Source organism: Simochromis diagramma, unplaced genomic scaffold, assembly GCF_900408965.1.
Source record: "Simochromis diagramma unplaced genomic scaffold, fSimDia1.1 OVJJ01000304.1, whole genome shotgun sequence".
In the NCBI taxonomy this organism is placed as follows: domain Eukaryota; kingdom Metazoa; phylum Chordata; class Actinopteri; order Cichliformes; family Cichlidae; genus Simochromis; species Simochromis diagramma.
In genome coordinates this window covers 7,769,953-7,778,892 of record NW_024387030.1, presented here as the reverse complement: position 1 = coordinate 7,778,892, position 8,940 = coordinate 7,769,953, and positions in this window count along the sequence as shown.

Sequence of the window (8,940 nt, the reverse complement as noted above, 5' to 3'; positions counted from 1 at the left end):
CGGATCCTAATAAAACAAATGTGGGGCAAACACTGTTTGTATCTCAACAATGCTGGAAGGTACTATGAAATATTAATATCTAACTGAAAATACAAATACAATAAATTGTGCATTTTTGTCACGTAGAGGCCAAATATATTTCCAACTCTGTTCCTAACTAAATACAACAGGGAGAAAAGAAATCTTAAGTTGGTTTCATGCAATAGTCATTTTCTCTTTTATTTCACTGCTATTTCAGCTGCTTTTCTGTCTTGTAACAGTTTTTTGGTTTCAGCTTGGATGGATCCACAAATTGTTATATCCTTTCTGAGCTATAGCTGACAATTTTAGCAATTTTTATCCAATCATGATACATATGCTGTGTCGCTTTACATCATATTCTCCTCCGTGTGAAATTGAAAAATAACAATTTCACAGAATAGACTGCCGCTTCATTTTATTTGTCACAGTTTCCATCATATTCACCAAAATCTGCGAAGCTTGTGACTCTTTGGTGACTTACAACCTTCCCTGATGAGTAGGGCATTAGACGTGCAAACCTTCTTCTGACTGTAATAAAAAGCCTTGCCTTTCATATACATTGGGTAAAAGCCAGACTTTAGGAAAGTGCATGTTCTGCAGAAATAGTCAAAATGTGGGACATTATCTCAAGATGTGGGAGGTGGGGATGAGGAATAAAAATGCAATGCAGTGCCACATAAATAGGGACATCTGGTCACCCTACTGCCGCCATGTAGCAAGCAACAAGCTCATTAGTATCCCTTAGAGTGACAGCTTTAACCAAACTGGAGGCTGTTGCTGTTTCAGCATACTTTCCCTGCCACCGTGCTATGGAGCTTCCTTGCCTCCAGGGTCTTCCTTAAATGTGAATTAGAGCCCTTTACAACTAACACACACACAATTTGTATTTTACTCTAATGTTTTCCCCACAAATGCAAAATGATATAGTACTTCCCTATTACAAAGAGACTTGACTGTCATGTTGTTAGCCTAATAGTTAAGAATTTTTGGTCATTCTTCCAGACACATTTGTGAGGTCAGACACTGATGTTGGATGTGAAAGGTCTTTATGGACCTTGCTTTGCACACTGTTTCACAGTCAGGTTGGAACAGGAAGGGGTCATCCCCAAACCGCTGCTTTAGAGTCCCGTGTGGTGTGCTTTACACCAGTGGTCCCCAACCCCCGGGCGACCAACCGGTACCGGTCCGTGAGTCGTTTGGTACTGGGCCGCGAGAGCTGAGGCTCGGGTGTGAAATTCATGGTTTCCAGGGCTTTTATCAGTTTTTAGCGTTATGTTTTTTTAAACCTTTTTATAGTTAACTCGGTTTCCTTGGGTCTTTTTCCATGTGTTATGAATAAATCTTCTTCTTTTTTTGTACCGGTACTGGTTTTATTTTGCTGTATTTATCCGCGACACCTTAAAGGCTGGTCCGTGAAAATATTGTCGGACATAAACCGGTCCATGGTGCATAAAAGGTTGGGGACCGCTGCTTTACACCACTGCATATGGTGTTTTGTACAAGCCTTGATGTTAGGCTTGGGTGCAGCTGCTTAGCCATGGAAACCCATTCTATGAAGCTCTCTGCACACTGTTCAACTGAAGATCACATGAAATTTGGAGGCCCGATGGTGCCTCCCGGCACTGAGTTGTTATCATTGCCAGTCGTTTCCAGTTTGTTATAATACCAACAGTTCACTGTGGAATATTTAGTAGCGAGGAAATTTCACGATTAGATTTGTTCCACGGGTGGCGTCCTATCATGGTACCACGCTGAATTTTACTGAGTTCCTGAGAGCGACCCATTCTTTCACAAATGTTTGTAGAAGCACTCTGCATGCCTAGGGGCTTGATTTTATACACCTGTGGTCAAGGAAGTGATTCCAACACCTGAATTCAGCGTTTTGGATGAGTGAGTGAACCTTAGTGTCACTTGCATACTGCTTCAACAGAAGGATGGAACTTGCGGAAATCTCAGTGCCACAAAGTTGCTTTAGTCATGTGGCTGACCCCCAAATAGTGCAGAACCTAAGGTATTTCTTCACTTTACAGACTCTGACGTCTCATGTTCTTAAATCTCCTGACTTTTTGAACTGGTTCTTGCTGATGGGAGATTGTATCCATAAATTCCTTTAAGTGTGAACCCAAAACGTTGACCCACCTCAACTCATCTCCACAACTATTGGATGGTTTGTAACCTAGATGATATCCTGGAATGGATTTAGAAACACATCTAGTAAACTGGTAAATCTTAAGCGAGACTGCACTCTACTAAACCTGACTGCGAGGAGTGGTATGGTCAATAAAATCATGGCAAAAGTACAAAGGCTAAAAGCAGCAACAAAAAAAGCCTTAAAGGCCACATCTGAAGTTTGCTTCACTAACTTCTGGGGGACTTCTGGGGGAGTAACTCGAGCACTGAAATGCTGCTATTTCTTCCTCATTTTGGTTTCTTTTTCCATTTTTTTGCAAGCACACACTGCTCTCTCTCTCTCTCGCGCGCTTTCTCTGCTGTTGCAGTGCAGTTTGAACTATAGCTGGCACCGAGGTGGCAGCAGCAGCAGGCGAGGGCAGTCTGGAGCTGAGGAGGAGAGGTGGAAAGAGACGAGGAGCGGCACCTGAACCTCATTAACCCTCTGTTTTTTTATAGCCCCTTGGTCAGTGTCAGCAGTTAGGGGAGTCTGGTGCGGGCAAACACTATGAGCTGCGGGAACAGCACCTAGCGAAAAAAAAACCTTCTGTTTATATTAGAGCCAAAGTGTCTGTTTGTATTATGTCTTACAAGTCGGCGTAGCTCCCAAAAGGCAAACACAACTCTGTCTCTCGACTGCACTCTGCATTGCTAAAAAGAACAAGCACTACTGTCGTAACTGTAAATGCATTATCATGCTTTTTGGCATACTGTGGGTTCATGTTTTATTTAATGGAGAAGTTGCTTACACTTGATCCTCATTATAGCAAAAAATTCATAAATATCATAAACATTTGGAACGGAATAAACAAAATGCACAGAGTATACAGCAGCCTTATTTTTATGTAACTTACCTCATTAATTCATACCAAGAACGGGGTTGGTTCCTTCCTATTAAGAAGATATTTTTATCCTCTCGACATTGAGTTTTTCTCTTTTTGTTCCCATACATATGTGGCTTCAGAATTATTAATCATATCCTTCAATTGCCTATGAGGTCATTCCAAAAGTGTTTTGTTCTTTTGTTTTGTTGTTCACCAGTCGCTTAAGTGGAAATATTTTCCAGAATTTTTACACCCTTTTATACCCGAAAATGCAGTCTGAAATAGCTGCTACTTTTCGAAACCTTGAGACTTCTTCAGATTTTATAAGAGCATACTGGGGATGTTCAGAGATGTGTGAAGGTACAGCAAATTGTTATAACTGCAGTAACCGCATGTGGACTGAGAGAGGCATTAGGTACAGAAACAAGCATCAAGCATGACATCTGCTTGTGATATCCCAGCAGTGTGTCATGTGGCCATGAAAGACAACCAACACGGCAGCTGAAACACCTCACATCATGCTGAATGGAAAAAAAAAAAACATCTTGCCTTCTCTTGTCTAGTTTGACAGATTCTGTAATGTTTGCACAAGTGCCATGCAGAAGCACTTAGCAGGAGTCACACTTTTAAGAAGCCAAATAAGGGATGTTTCGTTTTATTTAAATGGCAATTTAGCAAGGCTGGTAACACAGGATATATCAGCCGAGTCAACATGAGTGACTTTGTAGATGTTGACATTACCTTCAGTGGACCAGACATGGGTTTTTTGGGGTGCTCTTGAGCACTAACTATCAAAGCTTTCTGGAAGTTTTTCTTTTACTGCAAGAATTGGTTTTAGATTGCAACTTTAGACATTTTATTATTAGCAGCCTGTCATAACAACACATCATTTAATTCCTTTTTTGCATTTGATTAAAAAAAATGCCAAACATAACACAGTTAGAGAGACATAAAATTGCACTAGTCATTTTTGCACCAACAGGGTTAGCTGAAAATTGTGCTTGACAGGGCGGGTGTGACTCAAGTCGACCAATCAGAAGGTCTGTGGATTGATCCCTGATTTCTCCGGTCCATATGTCAAAGTATCACTGGGCAATTTACTGAACCCTGAGTTGCCCCAGATGCACTCAGTGTGTGTGTGTGTGGATGTTAGATATAGCACTTAGGCATAGATAACAGTGCTTTATGACTGTGCGTGTGTGAGTGAGTGAATGAAACTTGCATTAGAAAGTGCTTTGAGTGCTCAAAATGAGTATAAAGGCACTATATGAGTACCAGTCCATTTACCAAATCTTGCCACGGTGTGCAAATCTAAGGAAACTGGATAAGTGGAGGAAAACAAGAAGTAGTAAGCTGAAAGATTATCTCCAGAAGATGACCAGTATCTAAAAGTCAGAGAAAGATATAGAGGAAATCCGGCAAAGACACAACAGAGGAACTGAGAGATCCATCTGACCCTTCAGCTGATCTGACTGTTCACAAAAACCTCATCAGAAATAGCTTCAGTGTAAGGGTGGCTATCAAGAAGCTATTCTTTAGGAAGGAAGACAGGGTATAAAGGCTTAGGTGTGCCAAATCACACACGAATTTGTCTGGGAATCAGTGGCAACATGTCTTAAGGAGTGATGAATCCTATTTTGAATTTTCTAGTACACAATTATCCTCGATAGATACAGTGGAGAAGAGTAGAGAGGTACAACAACATGTACCTCTCTACTGCCATCTGTAAAACACAGCGGAGATTCTGCCGTGGTTTGGGGCTGCACTTCAGTCAGAGTTTGTGATCTTGTTAAAAAAAATTGATGGAATTCTGAATGCAGATAAGTACCATCAGATTTTGATCCACCATACAATTCCATATGGATTAGCTATCTGAAGAACATGGACTTCAACATTATTGAAGGAGAGTGGGAATATCTTGAAAGAGAATGGAATAAAAAGGCAAGGAATATCCAACGAAAAGCTTTGGAAAGTCCATCAAGAAGTCTGGAGAACTGTTCTTGAAAATTATTTGAAAGATTTACTATAAAGCTTACCTAACAGAGCTCAGGCTGTGTTGAAGAACAAAGGTAGTCATACCAAATACAGTGGAACCCTGACTTACGAATACCCCATTTAACGAAAAATTCAAGTTACAAAAACAGTTAACGGCAATATTTCTGGCCATGTTACGGCAAAATGCCCGCATAACGAAATCCGCTGGCTCTGATTGGCTGAGCCCAAAATGCCTACAATGCCTTCCGAATCATGTGACAACCCCCTTGACTTTCGTACTTGCGCTTCGCTGTTCCACTTGAACAACGTATTGTTGTTGCAGTTAGCAATTAGCCTATAGCCTATCGTTCACTCAAAAGGCGCGATGGGTGCTTCGACTTACGAAAGACCCTCGGGAACGAATTAATTTCGTAAGTCGGGGTTCCACTGTATTGACTTCCTTTATTCTATATACCATGTTTCCATTTATGTTTGGACGTTTCAGTAACTCACTGCACTTATTTTCCATTTTCCCAGCAAAATATAGAGAAGGTGCAAGTTGAACCTTACAGTACATCCACACATCCCACAGTTTAAACGTTGACTGTTAGACAGCCAAGATAAACTTGACTGGAGTTCCCATCCCTGCACTACTGGCTCTATTTTAGCAGCATGAGGAAATCCTTCATCCGGCTCTTTCATAAAATATTAGGTATTTTAATGATGGTCATATGCATAAATGTATGCAAACACAAACACACACACACGCAAAAGTGTGTGTACACTTTTAATGACAGCCAAGCACCAGCATTCCTTTTAATATTCATATCTTTTACGTAACCTTTACGTAACTGTGGGACATGTGTACACATTTCTACGTGTGTGTGCATGATCTGTGCACGTGTTTGTGCACGCAGGAGTGTTTGTGTGTGTGTGTATGTGTGTAGTTTAAGTCTTTTCTCTGTAGTTTCCCTCATTATGAGAAAGCTCTTTAATGTTTGTCTCCCAGTAGAGAGGGGAAGGGAGTGTGAAACTGTTATTGCAGAGAGTGAGAGAAAAATCTAAGGGAGGGAGCCAGACAGGCACTCCTGCTCATGCGGTATGATCTCTGAGTTGATGACACCCGTATTTGCCTCTGTGCAGGCACCTACGCTGTGTCTCTATGTGACCTCAGCAATATAGTTGCAGATGACGAGGAAAGAGTGATTGGGGTGATTTACTTAAGAGGATAATATAGGGCGGGGGGGGGAGAGTTGGAGGAGGTGAGAGATAAGAGGTGTGGATGAGGGAGGCGAAGAGGTACAACACGGTGAATAAAGAGGCTAAGGAGGGATGATGGCAGGCAAGGAAAAGGCAAAGTCTGCTCCCATCAGACTCTGACTGTACATAACAGTGACTGGAGAGCCCTCAGGATTGTGTGTGTGTGTGTGTGTGTGTGTTTGCTGGGCATGCTCTGTTGGCCACTGATAACCCCACAGCACAACTGTCACAGTCACGCTTTCACTCACAGTGTGGGTGCAGTCTGTGTGTGTGTGTCTGCATGTATTTTTCAGTGTGTGTGTCCATCTGCCTTTCCCTGTTGCTCTCCGCCTGCCTCAGCGTCAGTCTGTTTCTATATTCCTTGATACCTCTCCAGTATCAGAGGCCACGATTTAAAACGGCTCAGTGGCCGCGTGGGGAGCCCACAGATCGGGGAAGAAACTCAGAGTGTAGCACACATCTAACAGGAGCCTCGTGGCCATTACTAGTGCACAATAACTGAACAGCCAGCTGGAGTGCCAGGATGCGTCTTGGTGGGCTGTCACTAGACCAAAACAGAAAAGAGAAGTCTGAAGTGACTTTACTGCTCGCTCAAGGCAACTGAAAATGGGGCTCAAAACTGTGCTGCGATTTGAGCAGCTAGAAGATAACCCCATGTGGAAACATGTCACCATGTTTTTGATCTTTAAATCTATATATGTAAAGAAACTAAAGTTGTCTTTTGTGCGTCCAACGGGTCTGATAACTCGAGGCTAATGAAAAAAGTGCAAATGGCATCATTAAAGAAAAACATCCAGTTGTCAGAGGTGCTCATTAAAATCATTTTTCTGCCCTGAGCCTGGGGGCAAATTTGATTCCGCTTGCAATTTTTTAATTCACAAATATTAATAGCAATAAATATTAACAGTAAGCTGACAGTTGTTCTCTGCTTCACAATTTTTGGTGTGCCTTGTATGTTGATTTCTAACTGATGTTTTAATAATTACAGATCCAATGAAATGCCTAACAGTGAAGGAGTCTTTTGGAGAAGTGGAGGACATTAAATTACACACAACTAAAGCAATGTCAAGGATGAATGCTTGACACTCATTTCCTCTTTCAATCCTTTGATTTTTTTTTATTTAACCTTGTGCACAAACTCTCAGAATCTACAATGGCGTTTTGAAGACAGAGCGGCAACACTGCCACATAAAAAAATTACTGTATTGCCATCCTGCTAGCTACACAGTAGAATGTTAACCTGCCGATTTACATATCATTAGAAATAATTTGACAAAGCAACATGCTATTGTTTGCTTATTAGCATTGAAAATCAGCAACGCTGAAGTAAATGAGAATAGCACAGGTGGTTATTGATGCTAAAATTTACCATCACCAATGTGTTGTTGCTAAAAAAAAAAAACTATTGCACGTTACTCGTTGCTTTTCCTCAAAAGTGATGCATTACGTTACTTAATCAGTCACTGAAGAAAATAATTTGTTCCACTGCTCAGCATGTGTGTTGCTCTGTAACAAGGCCTAAAATGCATAATCGCATAATTACCAGTTAACCCCTGAGATTATAGTCCCATATGCTAACACAATCACAATCAAGACACATAATTTTTTTAGTGTTTAATTTTGAAAAGAAAAGCTGAAAATGCAAAGCAGAGATCCACAGGAAAGAGACTTCAAGGTGATTTTACTGAAGTTACATGAAGAGGTGCTACAAGTCTGACTGTTCAACACTGCTTTTGTTACCTGTTCAAGTTCTTGGTCTGGCTCCTGGGCTGGTGTTGGCAGACATGCAGCTTTAACATCATTCTGGGTTCTTCACTACCTTTGTTTCAGCTGCTGCCTGTGCAGATATTTGCAGAAAGCATAATGCAGTTGTTTCTTGCCTGGGTGGAATTTCCACTTCAGCGTGGGGCCTTTATCATCTTGTCCTTTCGTATAATAAAAACAAATGTAATGTTTATATAGATCCACTTCTCAACAGCTGTGGATCGCACCACCATTTTCCTCTTTCCTACTCATAAACTGATACCAGCTGATTGTAGGAAACTGTACAGAATGAAAACGACATGTTTTTCTTCTTTTTGCTGTAGTACAGCAACACGTTACATTATTGTATTACTTTGGAACACGTTACACCCAACACTGGCTACTATCACATAGCACTGGAAGCAGTTAGGAGCAGTGTGTGGTAGACAACCTGTGTGGTAGACAATAGCAAGTCAGTGACTAGTGTCTGAAGGGACTGCCACTGAGAATGAAGGATACACAAACATAGGATGTGAGTGTCACTGTGTACCAACATACGTAACCAACTCACAAAACAGTTGTCATTTAATATAAGGCAAGGCCATAGCTTTGAAGAGCACAGTTTATTCATTTTATAAGCTTTTTTCTCACATTGTCTGAAGTTGCTGTTTCTCACAGATAGAACACAACAGGAGATACGTCGCTTCAACCATGTCCAGACTCCTGAAAACACTTCTCATGGAGCTGCCTGGGAAGCGTGTGCAGAAGGCAATGCACATGAAACTGACTCACTATATGTATGCTCTGCCGTATTCTCACACGGGTGGAAGCTTGAAGGTTAAAGACTGTTTAATCTCCCGATATCCAGTCAGGTAATGCCTAGATAAAATCAGGATTGCAGTGAATGTGTGAAAATGGCTAAAGTGATATTGGATATAAAAAAAAATCC